Raw genomic sequence first — 19,971 nt, forward strand, 5'->3', positions numbered from 1 at the left:
GACTTACAAGACCAATCTGGGTACCGTGGTGCTTTTTTTTGCATCAGGTGCCCTGTTGGTTTCACTCGGAAACGGACCCAGGAACAAAAAGGCTGCAAGTTGGGACTGGGGGGCCAGTCCAGTTAAACCCACAGGTGGGCTCGGTCCTTGGGATGCTCGGGCATGTAGGAACACCATCGGTCCACTTCTCCTTGGGCTGTGGGGCTTGGATGCAGTGGTGTGTTTGGCGTCAGGTCCGTGCTGCAGCAGACACTCGCGGTTGAGGGGGCCTGCCACTCGAACCCAAAGCGTTTTTATGCTTTATTGCGCTGCCTTTAGAGTCCCAATAATCATTCTGAGACCAAAAGAATAAGTTGTCATTAAAAGACTGAACACAGTAGTAAGAATTGCACACAATAAGAGTATTCACATTAGGATCTGCAAATTCGAGAGCTAGAACAAGAGCACACAGCTCCGCCAATTGCGCCGTACAGTCCCAAAGTGCCTGCGTATGTACAATGGAGGACTTAAATTCACCATTTACAATTGAACCAGCCACAATAGCGCAAGCTGATGAATAAGCATGTCTGGACCCGATGGCCGGTTGAGCCGAGCCGTCGGTATAAATGATACATTTGTACTGATCCAAAGGAAGTAACGACAACGGAGGAGGATAAGCATGTTCATACTGCAAAAACTCCTGTGTCTGAAGAGCGGGATCAAAGATAACGTGACATCAGCCGACGTCAAAGAAGTAGCCCATTTTATCCAACGGGGATATAAAGCTTTAGAGTTTGGTACACTCGCCTTAGTCACTGCTTCTAAAGCAGGCTAGGCGAAACCATAAGAATGCGTTTGCCCTGTGCCAGCGATCATTCTTTCAGAATCGCCATTTGGACCGCAGTCAAAATCTTTTCAACATTCAGAAATCGCAATTCTGCTGATGTGTACAAATGTGATTTGTATGCAATTGGTACTGTGTGTCAGGACTCACAGGAGGTTTCCTCCTTCTAACTTAACTCTGGCTACTATTTTTCCCCTACAAACTCACCAAAAGGCAGTTGGTCCCTTAAGTTGGAGCGCTAGTTGGCACCGCAGAAATTCCAGCATGGCTGCCAACATTCTGACACTGCAACAGCACACCGCTGTTTAGCAGTATAGTCTTTTTGGATAATGACAGTCTGGTGAAGCGCGCTCCAACATTCCACTGCGCACTTCACTGAAGAATTTAATGGAAGAGCACCTGTTCCCCTAGCGTCGTGGAAGTCAGTCAGGGTAGTTGCGGAAATATCGCGGTTAGTTTCGTCGGAACACATACTTCCCCACAGAATCAAGGTTAGTGTTCAAAACGTAGCGCATGCCAATAAAAATTCTGAGAGTTATGGTCATTTGTGCATTTCTGTAAAATTCGAACGCGTCCTTGAAGGTTCTAAAACATTAAACGCCAGAGATCGTTGGCGCCAAGATAACAATCGTAGTCAGCAGACTAAATATTTCCCTCGAAGTTTTTCACCTCAGAGAGCGTTCAATTAGTTTCGGTTCAGCTGTTTATAGTCAGCTGCTTCCGAACTTGACAAGCGCGGGTGTGACCTTTCAACACGGCGCGTCTTTCCTGAACTCATTCCAAGCATTCTGTAAAAAGACTCAATTGTGTAGTGTCAGGCGGAGACTAACGCGGGCATGATCTTCCAACACGCCGCGTATTACAGTCTAAGACCTAATAATTAGTGATAGGCAATAAGCAAATTCACTTCTCTAGTCAACTCATTTCTGTAGAGCCTTGTGACATCATATAATTCTAGTTTGAAGGACGGAAGGTTTGTCCTTAATTAATCCAGAACCCAAGCATAAAGCATCACTACAGTTCCAACACTGTGAGTACAGTTGGGAGACGGGGAAAATCAGACAATACACAATAAGCGAATAAAAGCATATACTTACCTCTATCTTTCTTGCACCTTAGCAGAACAGGATCAGATGCAGGTCGTTCCTGTAAGTGAAAAGAAAGAGAATTGAGTGACGTCTTCTCATAACAGCACCACAGACAAATACATGAGAAGTAAGAAGATAAGTTGGCTCTCAAAAAGCCCTCTGGTAAGATAAGTTTTCTAATGTATAAATAAGAAGTAAGTTTAAGGTATCTTAAAAATATAGTTGACCTATGAAAATGTTTACAGTCCTGTAAGAAGTAAAAGAAGAAGACGAAGCAGAACAGGCAGAGTTTTTGGAGCTGTCTCCAACCCCTTTCCCCCTTAGAACTTACCTGCGATGGAATACTAAAGGCCTGGCAGGGAGGTTCTGAGAAGGGCATTGGAACTTATCATCATTCTGCTCCTGTGCGGTCCAGACTTAAAAAACGTACTAGTCTTGACACTGTCGCCTACGTTGAACGAAACCCACCGTCCCTGGCACAATGCGTATTACCAGGTCCGTAGAATTATGACGCGTCAACAAGAAGTTAAGTCGCTAGCAGATCAGACTGCAAAGATTGAAGAATAGAGGTATGTTCCAGAAGCCAGCTGGCAGAAGAATATGTAGGTTGTATCAACGCATAAAGCGGTTTGATACGCTGGGCATAATCGGGGATGTATGTCCTCCCAAAATTTAAAAATCCCAGTAAAGACTGAAGCTTCTTAAGTGTAGACGAAGGTTGCAATTGTGCACATTGCTCCAGAAAGTGGGGGACTAACCCCCTACCTTCATTATTGAGCTTGTAGCCCAAAATGAGCACAGCAAAGCAAGCGGTGTGTGATTTAGCAAAGTTACATTTATATCCATAGTCGGCAAACAACAGAATAATTTGGTTGACTCGGACAAGATGCGGAATCAGTTCATCGTCCGTCAGATAAATATCATCCACGTACAAGAACGCATCTGTGTCCATGCTGTGTAACAAAGATACCACACGTGCAGCAAAAGCCCCGGGGCTGTTCTTACACCCCATAAGCAAACGCATAAATCTTTTTTGTTTGCTGACTACAGTAAATGCGGTTAAGTCATGGCTTTCAGGAGCCAAGTTGTTACTGTAGAAGCCATTGGATATATCCAGTGTTATTTTGTGTTTTTTACGAACAATGTTGTTCACTAACGCATAGCTATGTGTGTTTTGTACCGCAAATATACAACAATGACGATTTAAATTTTGATAATCTAATACAATGTGATATGAACCGTCCGTTTTTGATACCGGAAAAAGAGGATTATTCATTGGTGATACACAGGATTCAATTAAGCCTGGATATTCCGATTGAGTTAGAATGTCACAAACGGGAGCTTTAGCCTCTCGTTTGATTGGATATTGCGGTTGTGGCTGCGGCATATACTGTAATGGAATCGCATGTGCCGGCGAACCTCTTTCCCAGCCCACCTGATTCCGGTACACCACCAGAGCAAGGGCCAATGCCCACTCCGATGATTAAGCCTGTTGAGCTTCCTCAGGGACATAAGGTGAAAAACTTGGAAGTATCACGTCCTCCCCTCTAGAAGCGGCTAAAACAAATGGTGGAGGCCAATCTGCCTCCGCCAACAAAATGTCATACTAGGAGGTGAGATTTTCCCAGAAAAACGCTGTAATGTAATTGTACGCTGTATCTCACCCTCAATCTGGAAGACAATTTCATAGAGTCTATCTGGGGTACAACTCGAGTGTCTGCTGTTTCTATTGTAATAAATGTGTCAGTTGCTCTCGCCTCCAGACAGGGACGCAGTGCCTCCCGCACTATGATAACTTCTGCCGCGCTGTCGAGGAGTGTCACTGCCCATGTCCAATCTAGGAGTAGCGTTCTACCCGTCTGAGGCATACTTCGCAGTTAAAGCGGCAACTTTCTTCTTTTGATACGGGGGTCGAAAATGAGGCAGTCCCTCTTGTTTGGCTTTTACATCAAACTGTCGAGGTTGATCCTATTCCTGTTGAGTGGTCGCACCTTTGCTGCGATCCTGGCGCTCCCCATCACCGACTTGAGAGTCCGAAGTGTCCTGTAAAGAACGAGGAGAGAGCTGATCAGGGACTTGAAATCTATGAGGAGTCTTAATTTTCGCACAAACCATACGTTTGCTCAGAAGAATCAGGTGTTGGTGAACCAGCAGGCAAACCTTGCTTCTGTTGTTGCTGCCCCTGTTTTTTTACTTCTCCAGTTCTTTTTAGGAAAGAACGGGTGCCCATCCTGATCAGTCTGGGCTTTTTGTTGAGGTTGAGTTTGAGTAAAGGGCTTAATTCCCAGACTATTGCACCCTAAGGTTTTATAATCTTTAGCAATAATCTTTGGCAGTACGTCAGCAACAGCTTCCAAGCTGTGTGCCACTTGTAAGCTTACAGCTTCACGCTTCACATTAGCAAGGATCATATCGAAACCAATATCGAACACTCCCACTAGTCTCATTCCCAACTCCAGGGTCGCTTTGGCCCCCATGTTCATCCTGAACAAGTTTCATCACAGAAGGGAGAACGGTCATTGAGGGAGTGTCAAAACACATTGAATATACCGCTGCAAACACTCTACCCCATGTGTTAAAATCAGCTAACTCAGGAACAAGGCCTTTAGGTATGCTCATGGTCAAAATCCTGTGTTTCTCCACAGGTGTGGTATTTGGAAAAACAGCTTCGAATTGTCCAAATTTTTCAGCAAACCAATAAGGAAGATCGTCCTTATTTTGCGGATGCTTGTCCATTCCTGAATTAATTATGACTGGACAAATAACCAGACCACCGTGTCCTGGTGGTTGTGCAGCAACTCCAGCTGGTCCCACCTGTATGTTGCGCGACATGAACTGTATAACAGTGCTATGCACACGTAGTAATGATGTATGTAATACGCATAGCTCTGCGACAGTAACAGTAAGATAATTCGGCTGTGGGGTATACCCAGCCAAAACAGACCACGTGGCCCAGTCAATCGATAAGGGGCCTAAACGGACCGCTGTTAAAGGATATGGAAGGGCGCCATTAAACCATATGGTGTGTTGCCAAGCTGTTAACAAAACTTCAAGAGATCTATAAGGTTGATAATTCTGCGGAAGTGAAGTGGCAGTATATTCGTGAAAGAAATGATCATTTCCATCCACTGCCGGAAAAGTGAACCATAAATGAAATACCTCAAAGCGGTGAGCTGCATCCGCCTCACCAACAAAAATAAGAGCAGCACCAGCATTAGGGACCCCATTTTGAGTCAGATAAGCTGTCACCAGTGCGCGGTTTGGAGTCGCTATAATCAATAGAAGAGAAGAACAACCTATGAGCGGCAGCGCAATAATGCGTAAAAGAAAGAAAAAGATCTTTTCAAATGTAAGCTTGAAAAACCTATAATATCTCAATATAGGAGGCTACTCTGTCACAACTAACTCCGGAAACAGAAGTGAGGGGATTGTGCACAAGCACTTCTCGGGAGTCTCACAAATAAGTACCAGACATAACGTTGGCGGCGCCATGTTGCAGGGATACTGCACATACACAGAACTATGCGCAGGAAAACGGGACCTCGGTGTATAGGGGCTAAGCCTTCCTACTGCTTCAGTACCCAAAATCCCAGGACCGACTAATTATAGTGTCTCACTCGCCCTCCTACACAATCACGAAGATGCAAATGATTAGATACCCCAGAACACAACACTCCTGACTCTCTCAGGAATCGCGGTAGCAAGGCGTACCCTTTCGCTCACTCACTCGTACCAGTCCACAATAAGAATAGACAGAGCCACTGTTATATTTCAAAATGTTTATTTTACCTATAGTGCTCTATACTGCAGTATACGAGCCACTACCAGCAGCAAAATGCATAAACCTAAAACAGTTAGCATTGTAGCACGTCCATATATTCTAAAGGGGGATGTCATCGTATGCAGACAGTGGATTAAGGACTAAAAGACCTAACCACCCTCCCCTTGGTAAGAAGAAGTTTTATTATATAAAAGAAGAACTCTGGGCTTTGTCAGCAGACCCCAAACTTTAGTGCCTAGATGGTATTTCTACATCATAGGAACTGCATGGCTCTTCTACCTCGAAAGGTCCCTCTCCAAGTGTGTATTAAACCAACCTGCATCCCCATAATATCAAAGCACGAGTTTTTCAAGTACTTTTTTGTATATTCTTTTTTATTAATCATCTTGCACAGCATGACCTCAATTTTACAGCTTTGTATCATACAAACTGAAGTGTTGCATCATCAACATTAGCATGACCGTATTTCTTATCTTGCCCTTCTTTTCGTTCCACCCTTGGTAGTCTTACAGTCTTATCATCCACACCCCCTTATGTGTGCCCCCTCTGCTCTGCTGAGTCACTGTCACCTGAGTCTAGGTCATCAGGCGGAGGGGGTTCACAGATATTTCCACGATATTCGTTCCATCCACCCCACACCTTTTCCCACTTTTTAGGACATCTCCGGTGAATGTATACTGATTTCTCCGCCACCATTGCCATATCCATGTCTTCACACCATTGACCTAGTGTGGGGCAGTTTCTGGATCCCCACCGTTGGGCAATGTTGCGCTTGGCGATCGTCATGCCCAGAGTCACCCAGTCTTGAGCTACCGCATTTAAATCTGTAGGATCCCAAATATTGAGCTTGGGAGCGTCCCAATCTGCGTGACATGGGACAATGTACGCATTATCACAGTCCAAAACTGCACTATCTTAGGGCATATCCAGACGGTGTGGTAAAATGTGCCTACCTCCCCACACTGCCGGAGACAGAGCGGTGTGTCAGCCCGATGTATTTTATGTAGAAGTTGTCTAGTGTAGTAAGTACGGTGCAGGATTTTCAATTGGACTAGTCTCAGTCTTGATGGGATTGCAGCTTCTCTAGGGGAGGTTAGTGCCTCCCGCCAGTCCGCCTCATCAATCTCGCCCAATTCGCGTTCCCATTTTACGCTACCATAGGGTCCTTTTGGTTATTAACTATTTTCTTATATGTCAATGAGATTGCTCTCTTACAAAGGTGATCCGTCAAGAGTCTGTCCTCCAGTGGAGAGGCCTCTTCAGGCCAAAGCACGAGTTTTTAACAGCCGCAGCTGTGTTAGCACGTTTTGTCTAGGTGCTAGGGACTGACCAGAATAGAATAACAAGGGGCATTGTTTGTCAACCTTGCACACTGTGTTCAGACTAAACTTCAGGAACAGGCAGAGAACGCAGAAAGCAGACGGTTCTCATGTGAAAGGCACAAACAGAGTCTCGCAAAATAAAGTCATGTAGTAACGTGCGCAAAAGCAGCATCATGGCAGGAGAGCTCATGCTAACTTAGCAATGTCGACCATGACCCTAACGGCCACATGACAGTGCATGAACTGCTCTGCGAGGCATGCCGTATTTGAGTATGGAATTGAAGCTCCGCACACTCTCTACCCATATTTATCATTGGCTTGTGTCTTTGTCCTTGGTAAATTCTGGCTTCCGATTCATTAATAGGCTTGTTGGTCCCTCCTTAGTACCACCTTGTCTGCTTTTGTTACCTCCCATGAGGACTGGCCCTCCTACTTCTGTTGTTACAAGGTATATATTAATTAGTCTGTAAGCACTATTTTCTTTAAGGGGCGTGGCTTGGACTCCACCGAGTATGGATGCGTGATCTGTGAGCTCCGTGTCGGCCTCGCGATTTATCCTGTGTAGAATTCTCCCTGGCAGTGTCGAAGGCTCCGAGGTGGACCCCCCTGCCTGAGAGGTGCCTGCCTCCGGATTGAGCCTCGCGCCGGGACCCGGGAGGCCGCCTGGGTCCGCGACTGCTGCTGATCCCTCTGGAGTGGCCCGGCCATTTTGTTTGTGGCCTGCTGAGGGCCTGACATCCCCGGCCTTGCGTGGATCGAGGCTCGCCGGAGGGGAGCGGTGCCCAGGCTGGGGTGGAGCGCCGGCCGCGTGGCGACCCACTGCTCTGAAAGGAGGCAGAGAGAGCGGTGAGAGCCCGGGCGGGACTTGGAGGATCGCGGACGACCAGCTGGTGGAGCTGATGGAGCTCGCAAGGACCGGAGAGGCACCGATGCAGCCGCTGCACCGTTGGTAGCTGGCACTGGGCTGGGCCTAGTAGCGGAGCCTCGGGGACCGGACGAGAGGACGGAAGGAGTTCCGCTGCGTGAGCGGCGGCGGTGGAACTGTGCGGGCATGGCGGGGACTCCGTAGTGCTGGATGCCCCCACCCGCGCTGCTGCTCTCCGTGGATCAGGGCTGAGGAGCGCTTGCCCACGGGAGGACTGACGGAGGAGAGCTCCCTTCCACTGGTGTGCTGTTCTGAGACCTTGTGGCCTGGGCGTTGTGGAGGTGCCGGTTGCCGGGGGGCGGCTCGGAGTATCTGGGCTGGTGAAGCTGCGGCTCGACTGGCGTCGTTGTGCTGACTATTCTCCCCCTCCCCTGCTGGGCCGCTCTTCGGCTGACCACGAGGACTCGGATATGTTGGGGTGCCTGGTTTCCCACAGAGGCTGTTGGCGATCTGGATGAGTGGGTCACGGTGCCCCAACTAGAATAGCGGAGGGATTTGCGGATGCACCCGCCCACTCCTCGCCCTGGTAGCGGCAGGGGCGACTGCGAAGAGCGGCTTGCTGGTGAGGCTGGGCGCGTCCTCCCTTCTTTGTGGACCTAGCGGGAGGATAAGTTGGTGTGTCGCCCATTTGCCTAGCCTTAGTCACTGCTTCTGCCCGCGACCTGTACCAGACGGTCTGGGGGAGGTTCCTATAGTGCTGCTGAACAACTGGAAGTGTGGCTGCGGAGCAGAGCAACCGGAGTGCACTTTTTGCTTTTTGGAGAGCCCCGTGTGGGGCACACCGCCCTTTGTGCTGGATTGTGGCTCTCGAGATCGGGCCATGGGGAAGCCACGGCGCGGCCCGCATGTGGCACAAGCTGAGCATGTGGAGGGCCCACCCGACTCCCAAGATCGGGATCCGGCGGGCGCTCTGGCAGCGGGGCTGCGGCAGCAACAACTGGATCAAATCTTTAAGGTCATATCGGACACAAGGGACGCACTATGCCGTGATATAGCGCAGGTGTCCACGAGTCTTGGTTTTCTGCGCGCTGATCATGGCAAGCTGGTTGACCGCGTCAACAACACGGAACTCAAGCTGGAGGCATTGGAACCTGCCCAGAAGGCGACGGAGACTTCACTGGGTGATTTATCGCGCAGAGTGCGGCTGCTGGAGAAGGAGGGCTGAAGAGGCGGAAGGGCGCAACAGGCGCAATAACGTGCGGGTGGTGGGCCTGCCTGAAAGACTTGAAGGGGACGACATGGTTGGTTACCTGGAAAAGTGGCTGCGTGAGGTGGTGGCACTGGAAGGGTTGTCGCAGTTCTATACTCTTGAGAGGGCCCACCGGGTGCCGGCCCGCCCGCCTGCTCTGGGCCGCCCCCCCGAGGCCGGTGGTCGCACGCCTGTTGCACTTTAGAGACCGTCATCTCCTATTGCGGAATGGCTGCACATCTGGCCCGTATAGAGTAGATAACGCCTCAGTCTCCATTTACTCTGATTACTCTCAGGAGGTCCAGTGGAGTCGTTTTTCCTTTCTGGCAGTTAAGAAGGCCCTTCGTGCTGAGGGGATCAAGTATGCGCTGTTCTTCCCGGCGCGCCTGAAGGTGATGCTGGACGGGACTGCTTCATTCTTTGACGCGCCAGACGACGCATGGAACAGGCTGGAGCAGTATCGTGCGGGCGGAGATGGCGCCGGACGGCGTGAGCTGGAGATCGGGCCCAGCCAAAGCCCCGCCGGGGCCATCGACACAGGAACAGGGTGGTGAGCGGGCAATTGCCGTCGACTTCTCAGACGGAGAGGCAAGCAGCATTGCAGGCGGTTTCTCTCATGTCCGGAGCAGCGGCTGCGGCCTCGTTGGCGGATTCAGGGTCTCGGCGGGAGTCTGAAGGAGTGGGGTCGGAGGGGTCGGAGGATTCTGGGGAAGACGTTGAACATCTGCCAGCGGTCACCCCACGCACTGCTGATGGACTGTTGGACGAGTGACGCTACCTGTCCTTAATTTGTGTACATTGAGGGGAGGCGTGCCAGTGGCTGCTTTGTGGCACAATGGGGAGTGGGTAGGGCTCTGCAGAAGATGGTTGGGGGCTTGGTTCCTGGTTCGGGGGGGGACGGTTTAGGAGGGGGGGTCCCAATTTGGGGGGGGGACACTGGGGGCGGGACACTGTCGGGAGGAGGGGAAGCTGATACTTGAGGCCTGACATGCGGACGGAGCTGGTGCGTTCGCTGTCCGGCTTGTGTTGGTGCTGGGTCACCCCCTCTATCTCACACCTACTGTGAGACTCTGGTAGCTACCAGGGTATTTTCTTTCGTTGGGTCTGTGTTTGGATGGGTAACTATGGTTTAGAGACTGTTCTGGGGAAGGGAGGGAGGGGGGTTTGTTGGGGATGTTTTGCAAAGGGGGGGTCTGTCAGTGTGCCCGCTAGGCTGTTTTGGATTGGGTTCAGCTGTATCCTTCTCCATGGCGATCCGACTTGAGTTAAAATGTGGAAGGTGAGGTGTACAGGAGACCTTGCTGAAAGCACTCTGATTATCGGCGGAGCAGTTCTTACCTGGGCAGCGCAGGGGAGCTTGTTGGGGCGGACGCTCTCTTCTTCCCCCGTCGCTGTTGCTGCTGGTTTGTGCGCCACACGCAGGGATTGCAGGACTACGCCTCCCAGGACTCCCTTGTTGTCACCGCCCCCACCCGTCAGCACTTCCGCGCCCGGAGGCGCTAAATTCAAACGGCTCCCTCGGTGGAGCGGGAGACCTTGCTGAAAGCACTCTGATTATCGGCGGAGCAGTTCTTACCTGGGCAGCGCAGGGGAGCTTGTTGGGGCGGACGCTCTCTTCTTTCCCCGTCGCTGTTGCTGCTGGGTTGTGCGCCACACACAGGGAGTGCAGGACTACGCCTCCCAGGACTCCCTTGTTGTCACCGCCCCCACCCGTCAGCACTTCCGCGCCCGGAGGCGCTAAATTCAAACAGCTCCCTCGGTGGAGCGGGAGACCTTGCTGAAAGCACTCTGATTATCGGCGGAGCAGTTCTTACCTGGGCAGCGCAGGGGAGCTTGTTGGGGCGGACGCTCTCTTCTTCCCCCGTCGCTGTTGCTGCTGGTTTGTGCGCCACACGCAGGGAGTGCAGGACTACGCCTCCCAGGACTCCCTTGTTGTCACCGCCCCCACCCGTCAGCACTTCCGCGCCCGGAGGCGCTAAATTCAAACGGCTCCCTCGGTGGAGCGGGAGACCTTGCTGAAAGCGCTCTGATTATCGGCGGAGCAGTTCTTACCTGGGCAGTGCAGGGGAGCTTGTTGGGGCGGACGCTCTCTTCTTCCCCCGTCGCTGTTGCTGCTGGTTTGTGCACCACACGCAGGGAGTGCAGGACTACGCCTCCCAGGACTCCCTTGTTGTCACCGCCCCCACCCGTCAGCACTTCCGCGCCCGGAGGCGCTAAATTCAAATGGCTCCCTCGGTGGAGCGGGAGACCTTGCTGAAAGGACTCTGATTATCGGCGGAGCAGTTCTTACCTGGGCAGCGCAGGGGAGCTTGTTGGGGCGGACGCTCTCTTCTTCCCCCGTCGCTGTTGCTGCTGGTTTGTGCGCCACACGCAGGGAGTGCAGGACTACGCCTCCCCGGACTCTCTTGTTGTCACGGCCCCACCCGTCAGCACTTCCGCGCCCGGAGGCGCTAAATTCAAACGGCTCCCTCCGCGTCACGGGACGCGTGCGGGCGGCGCCGGGCCAAGCCCGGGCAAAGGGCGGGCCCTCTGTGGCCCTCAGAGGCACGAGGAGGACGGGACGGGCCACGTTATTAAGGTCTCAGGTACTTGTCTCATTACCCTTTTGTTGGACTTGGTGAACTGTATTGTCCCACGAACTGAGGTGTTAAATTATAGGACAAGGAACTGTCTGATGTTTTTTTTTTATTGACTCATTTGGCCACCTTTTATTTGTATAGGCGTTATTATAGCCTGGTATTGTTTAATTAACTTTTAACACATCCCGAGTTATTTGTGAAAATGTCTAAATCCACGTCAGGCAAAACACCTTCCACTGCTGCAACACTTGATAACTATCTAGTGAAAGTCGTCACCAAAATAAATAGCGAAGGCGCAAATCACTAGGCCAGGGTTCTATTCCTACCCCCATTTCCCCCCTACCGATCAGTATGCCCACTACATTATTTCCGCCCCCTCATGGTGCAAGCTGCAGCACTGAAAAGCACGACTCGGCAACCTTGGCAGAACTAGCTCCTCTTTCTTCTGATTTAGAGTTGTTTCAAGCCAATATGGATGAACCAAAAGACATCATTGAGGCTCCATTAGAGGAGTCTTTGGTTTCTGTAACCCAGAGAGAGTTGAGGCCCCGTAAACACACACAACCTAAACGGGGGGGGGCGGTCGAAGTAGCCACAAAAAAACAGGCCCTGTGCCAAAAACTGGGGATACTCCAAGGGAAGTTCCGCTAAACAATTCTAAAACAATAATAGACTCTAAACAATTAGATTGTTTAGTTGGTATCATGGAGGCTAAAATTCTTAAGATAGTTGAACCCCTCATGACTAAAATTGGTGAACTATCGGCAGAAATTGAAAGTTTACGAAACCTTCTGGGGCCCCGCAGTGATTCATCTGTAAATGTTAGTATTGCAGCTGGGGCCCCAAGGGGAAATATTGAGTCACACAAGTCCCCTAAGGAAGTATCAAATCCAGTCGAATCCCCAGACGTTGTACCCATGACAGTAGTAAATAAAACCACACCTTTATATATTTGCCCAAAGAGTAAGAGGGAAACTAGGATTAAGCGCACAGTGGGTGCACAACCAGATTTACCCCCTGAGTGTGCCCCACTTGTGGCAGTGCTGACTAATGTCCCACCTCTGTTAGATGCTGACTTGACAAATAAATCAGAATCCCACGAATCTCTAAAGAATAAATCTGTTTCGTGGTTAAATAAACAGGGTGGGTTCCCTGTAGAGCTATCACATCAGATATTAACCACCAGGAGAGTCTCATGGATAGGGCACTCACGTGAGAACATTAAGGGGGACTGTGTCATCATAAACTTTAGTAATCCATTCTTAGTTAATAATGCCCTGTTAAGAGCTTCCTCGCTCCCATATACTGATCAGGGTATTACTCTTCGCCCACTGGGATACTTTTATAGATATCAGACAAAGCAGCTTATAAATGATTCATCCAGGGGCAGAGTAATTACCTCTGAAGGGCAGATTGTCCACGGTGTCGCTACTTTCAATCGTTATCAACCTCTGAATGACTTAGACTCAAACGATTGACTTGATTTTGATCGGGACCTTCTTATACCCACTATGGAAGCTCCCACTCTGATCATGGAGGAGGATCAGGGGATAAATGAAAATCTAATGTGTAGGCGGAGGAGGGTACCCTAAAAGTCAGGACTATAGAGAGGAATGTTAATGATGGCAATACGAACAGTTTGGTGGGAGTGCCACCCCAGCATCCAGGTACGAGGGTGCTTAGTTGGAACATAGCTGGGCTTAATAGTAAAGCAAAAGACCCTCTGTGGAGGAAGTGTTTATTAGGTTGTGAAATTATTGGGCTACAAGAGACCTGGGACACGGAAAATACTTTTTTGTTGGATGGGTATGCCGCTTTCTGGTCAGTTGCAGTGGCTTCTTGTAGGGGGAGGGCAAAGGGTGGACTTCTAACCCTTATCTCATTGAAACTTGAGGGAACCTATACTAAAGTGGAGACAGGTTCGCCTTATTGCCTTGCAGTGTAATCCAAACTAACTCAAATGGGAACTGGCTTATTGTCAATTTTTACAATTCTTTTGCCAAGAGTACGCCAAATGAACACCTAGTCAGTCTATATGATTTCTTGGAAATGTATAATGTCAATAACAGGAATCCCTATTCGGTTATAGTGCTTGGTGATTTTAATGTTCATCGTTGTTTAGGTAATTGTTTTGTTTGGGACATTTTAGGCCCACCAAACCAAGAAAATATTCCTTTTGAACATACCCCGCAGGGTTTGTACCTAGAGGACCTCATCGCTGGAAATGCTTTGATCTACCCCGTTAATCATACAGGTGATATCCCAACATATAAAGGTAGTGGCCTGGGGTCCACTACTGATTATATTTTTGTGAGTACAAATTTAGTAAACAGGGTGAGCCAGTACAAGGTCAGCTGGTCTACTTATGGTGATCATAATCCTGTCCAGTTGACCTTGTCTGTAGATTTAAGGAAAAAAGAATCTGACACCCTGACTGTTGGAATACTGGACATAAGGCCCATTGACCAAACACGTCATCTGAAATGGTGCCGAGTGGTACCGAAGGACTTCAATGAAAACTTGATGGGAAAGGTTGGGGAAGAAATGTCTACCTGTTTGAAAGAAGGGATTATAGGCGATGAGGTCTTGGTAGCCTATGGCAGAATTTGTTCCCAGGTCGATAGTGACCTTAAAAAAGTATGGAAGGGGCAACCCAAGAACGGGGAGAAATGGTTTGATCACAGTTGCTCAATAGCCCAACGGAAGTTGATGGTGGCGTTGAAAGCTGTGCCACCAGACAAAGCGGAAATCGCCGCACTCAGGAAAGCTTATAAAAAGGCTCAAAGTAAGCGTAAAAACGAAATCAGGGAGGAAGCATGGAATGAACTTTTATCTATAGATGTAATTAAAAATAGTGCTAAATTTTGGTCTGTGGTCAATAAGCCCTTTTTTCAGGGCAAAAGTAACAACGAGCTTGACTGCGGTATTCAAGAAAACAAATGGTTTAGTCATTTTAAACAGGTGTATGATGGAGATGGGATGATGGAGGGCCCAACTTTAAATATGGCGAAATATACTTTGTCCTTTACAGATTTAGAAGTCACACACGCCATCATGCAAATGACAAGTAATAAGGCTCCGGGACCCGACGGTGTCCCGGCAGACCTTTTTAAATCAGATATAAAAACTTGGTCCAAAATTTTATTTAATGTCTTTGTTAATGCCTGTCATTTGGGTCTTCCCTCCACTTGGGCTTAATCGGTCATAATACCCATATATAAAAAAGGCGACAGAGGTGACCCGAGTTGCTATCGCCCGATATCCCTAATAGATTCTTCTGTGAAAGTACTGGGTAGGGTGGTCCTTGCCCAACTGACTGGCTGGTTAGAGGAATCTGGAACACTCTCTATGGCCCAGTACGGTTTCAGAAAAGGGATGGGGAGGAGCCAAGATGGCGATCGGGACGGCAGCGTAGGCTCTCGGCTCCGTGAACCTCCGCATCCCGCACAGATATCCTGCATGAGATCCTTAGCCTGCGCTATATGCCGTGTTGGTGATTGAGAGCGGCAACCGATCGCGTGATTCTGAAGTTTCTGGCGGCGGTACCGCCGGAGAAATGTTCACCTGAAGTTTGCGGCCTGTGCAACCCTGGAACCGGGACCTCGAGTGGACAACATGGCCGGGCGGCAGTTCAACAACAGCGGCCATTGGTGACTGGGTGGAGTCGGAATACCGGAGCGGTGCGGATATTGGCCTGAATTTCGCCGTGGTCATTCCTACCACTGGGCGTAGCGGAACGAGTGCATGCCCGAGGTGGCAATTCCAAGATTCTTCGGTAATTGCCTGAGCCCTCGCCAGTGAGCTGCTCGGACGCTGCCTGTAACTCGTCCCGATTTTCGCGGGCTGCTCCCGGATTTTTGTGGGCGCTCGTCCAGGGTGAGGATAACTGTTACCTGTGACCATACACCGGATACATATTTTGCCTGCCCCCGGAACCCTGTTTGCAGTACCATGGAACTTGATGCGCTTGTGCCTGAGACCCGGTCCCAATCTGGGGTGGAACTACCCTGCGGCCATCTTGATAGGATGGATTCTATCATCCTGTACACTGGGTCGCAGCAAGATTGGGAGTGTGTGGCTAAGAGGAGTGTAGCGCAGCGGGCGCGAGGAGCTGTGCTGGGGTACGGTGACCTTCTCGAAGCTCTCGGTGCCCTTCGTTCCACCCTGGTTCACGGCGCCTGGGTACTGGGGAGAAAGCTTGATGGTATTGCGTCAGCGTCGGAACAGTTGCGATCTGCCTGTCCCCAGGCAACCAGGGACTTGTTTTACTTCACACAGGAGGACAGTGTCGTGGCCGCCCCGGTGAATAGGGGGAAGCTGGAAATTCCTGACAATGTGCCAACGTGTGGTCGGCTGGCTGTAGGTCGGGTCTGTTCCGGAGGTTTTAGATTTGAGCAGAAGGTGGTGGCTTTGTCCCACGCACAGCCTCCGGCGACCCAGGCAATAATCAAGCAATGGTCGCCTGCTCTGGCTGATTCCTACATCCTGGACCTTGTGTGCAGTGCATGTCCTGGGGCAGTACTGGGAAAGATGATCCTCCATAATGATGACTGTGTTGGTATTCGGAGACGTCCACCCTACATGTGTGTGTCGCTTCCGGTTCTTTCTTGGACGCTCCTTTTCCTCGTAACATTGGACATGGCACTGGGTCGATGGGTATGCATCGGTGGATTCGCAAAGAGAGGCCAAGGATAAGACTGATCCTTCAGAGGTTGTCATCTGATAGGCGGACGGGCACAGGGGTTGCGTGCTCTCACGGCATAACTAATAGTGTGATAGGTGCATAACGCTCCCCATTTTTCTTTGACATGGGAACATTTTTGTTGATTACTGTTTGCTTTGGGGAGGAACACATTGTGCGGGAGGGAGAAGCCGGGGGCATGTTTGAAGGCCCTCCTCCAGTTTATTAATACTCTCTCCACTCCCCCGTTAGGTGGGGTTTCTTTTCTTTCTCCTTTTTCTCTGTTTCTTCTATATTTCGGGTCTGGTTCTGGGGCGACAGGCACACTGCTTGGGGGGGGGGGCCGTAGTCATCTGCAGAGGTGCAGGGTGGGGGGCTGGGGGAGGAGATTTTTTAGTTTTTTACTTTGTTTCTATGGCCTCTTTTCTCTTCTCTTATCTTTCTTTGTCTTTCTTTTCTGGGGTCAGTACGGTAGGTTTCCTTCGCTGTCAAACACTGCTTTTTCATTTGTGCCTCAATTTCCGTGGTGCTTTCTGGGCCTTAGGGCAGGGGACTGCAGGCGCACATGGCTCGTGATATTCTTCCACATCCTGAACCTCCTGTTTCAGCGCCATTGACTTGATAGATTGCTGTTTATTGTTGACGTTTACTATTCTGCCCGCCATTTTTCGCTACTGGGAAATTGTTTGGCACCTGATCCTTCCATTCTCTATTATAAAATGAAAACCTTTTATATCCTGGTTTCCTACTTGGGCTGCTAAGTGGCCAAGAGTATACTAGCATGGAGATTCTGCTCCCCGAGGTGCTGCCTGTGATTAAAAGTAGTTTTCTGTTAATCCAACTGCTTAGCGGCCGGCCCCGGGGGTTGTAGGCCCATACTTGACTTTGGTTGAAATGTCAATAAAGGTTTTTCAAAAAAAAAAAAAAAAAAAAGAAAAGGGATGGGCACCATAGATCAATGCCTGAACCTGCAACTATTAATAGGCAAATACACGGTGGCCAAGAAGGGAGCATTATTGGTAGCCTTTATGGACCTGTCTGCGGCCTTTGACCGTGTAAATAGGTCAAAATTGTGGTCCTTGCTCCTATCCTATGGAGTAGACAAAAACATCGTCTACTTCTTAGCTGACTTACATAGGGATTTATCGGCCACGGTCAGGTATGATCAACAGGGCAACTGTACGGAAGATATACCTATATCTAATGGAGTTAGACAGGGGTGCATTTTGGCACCCCTGCTCTTTACCCTATACATAAATAATTTAGATAATGCCCTAATCGCCTCATGTAATGATATTCCGCGTGCAGGGAAATGCCTAATTCCCGCACTTTTATACGCGGACGATGCCGCCTTACTTGCAAGAACGGCGGTGGGTCTTCAACTACTGTTAGACTCTTTTGCGGGTTTTATGAAGGAGCTGGATCTTACTGTTAACTTCTCAAAATCGCATGTAATGGCTATTGGACAAAAATCTTCAAAGATTAAAACTTTTAATTGTGGGGGCCATTCATTATCCAGGGTATCGTCATTCCCATACTTGGGTGTACTTTTCGATGACCAAGGATCCTGGGTAACCCAAATAACAGCAAAAAAGATTGTCTTAACTAGAGCGACTTTGGCTGTATTAGGTTTTGCCAGAAAGTTAGGTGCCAGGCCAATGAAGGCCCTTATTCAAATATATAGAGCTAAATGCTTCTCTCTAGCAATGTATGGAGCCGAGGTATGGGGCATAAAAAATGTTAAAAGTATACAGATTGTTGAGGATAGGTTCTGTAACGCCCTGAACGTCTCAGGATCGTTTAACAGACACGACAATGAGGACGCAACCACTAGTGAAGGGTTAGTTGTTTTAATGAAGGCAAATATAATACAAAGAATAAACAAGTTATAGTCACTGGAATCCTCCAGGCTAAGTACGTTACCAGCCCACAGCACGGATGGTCCTAACCGTCCTCTGCATATACGCCGGTCCCGGCGTATGCCAACAGAGGGCAGAAATGAAATGGCCGACAATGCCAATCGGTAGGCTGTGAGGGGCACGAAGAGTGTTGGGGAGAATCGAGGAGTCAGGGAAACACCCAGCCGGGGTCTCTACCTGAAGGGAGCAGCCGCTCAACCTCTTCCTCAGACTGCACCGGGACGCGGAGTCACCTCCTGGTGATGCGTCACCGATACCCCAATCACAAGCAAGAAGACTGAACCGAGAGCAGCCGCTCGATCGATCCTGTGGACTTCCGAGTCTGTAACGCGGCAAACACCTCCTGGTGTGCGTTACAGCTGGCAGTCCCTGTGTCTCTGGTCGGGCTGGGAGTTACGACTCCAACCAGCAAAAGCGCCACTGCGCTTGGACTCAGCTGAGTCAAAAAGCGAAGCTCAATGGTTGACCGGTAGAGCTTCCGGGTCCTTCACAGGTGACGATGGGGCAAGACACGGCCCAGGGAGTAACGACTCGACCTACCTCCGTTCTTGCCTTACTGGAGCACCACTCCGGAACACTGCTCTTCACGAAGCAGGTACGTCGGTGTGAACATAATATCCGACAGCGTTGTACCTCCCGGTTCCTCCCTTTATAGGGCGTGTTTTCCTTGAGTTATGTAACAGCTCTCCTGTTTACATAAGGGCGTGTTTCCTTGAGTTATGTAACAGCTCTCCTGTTTACATAAGGGCGTGTTTCCCTTGAGTTATGTAACAGCTCTCCTGTTTACATAAGGGCGTGTTTCCCTTGAGTTATGTAACAGCTCTCCTGTTTACATAAGGGTGTGTTTTCCTTGAGTTATGTAACAGCTCTCCTGTTTACATAAGGGCGTGTTTCCCTTGTATGACAGGAATTTTTGACAGGTTCTTAAAAAACCTCCTATCAGTTCCGATAACAACTGCTAATTATAATACCCACCAGGAGCTTGGAATTGGCTTCATAGAAGACTCTATTGCTGTGGCACCATTATTAAAATAGATAAGCATTTGGTTAAACCCGGACCTACAGCTTAATCGTACGATCATGAAAGATTGTATGTCACTAGATTATGGGTTATGTATACCCTGGCTGAAATATATTCAGAAACTGGCAACAAAGTTGGGCCGCCCTGAATTATATCAGTCACCAGAAGCCCTAGTAAAAGGAGACATAAATTGGTGTAAGGAAACCTTTTTACGCATAGCTACCATGGATAGGGAAGGGAGTGAGCTGTTAAAGGAAACTGTTAGGGCTCACCAGCTATGTAAAACAACACCATCCATGGAACCATACCTAGGATACGTCACAAATGCTAATCACCGTTTTTTATTGACTAGATTTAGACTAAATCAACTGCATCTACTCTTTGGAAAAAAGAAAGGTTGGAAAAAGGTAGAGGATCTCGGCCCTTGTTCTTGTGATAATTTTTCATCACAAGATATTACACATTTCCTTTTTTTCTGTGAGCACTTTATTGATATCAGGAAACGCTTCTTAGTCCCTATTTTAAAAAACAAAGGCTTTGTGCAGGTGAGACCTGCTCTTCTCCACCTTCAAATGTTAACTGATGTTTGGGAAACTTTTAGCATCGCTAATTTTTTATCTGTAGTCATTAGATTTCTGAGGAA

This window comes from Triturus cristatus, chromosome 2_1, assembly GCF_964204655.1.
Source record: "Triturus cristatus chromosome 2_1, aTriCri1.1, whole genome shotgun sequence".
NCBI classification, from domain to species: domain Eukaryota; kingdom Metazoa; phylum Chordata; class Amphibia; order Caudata; family Salamandridae; genus Triturus; species Triturus cristatus.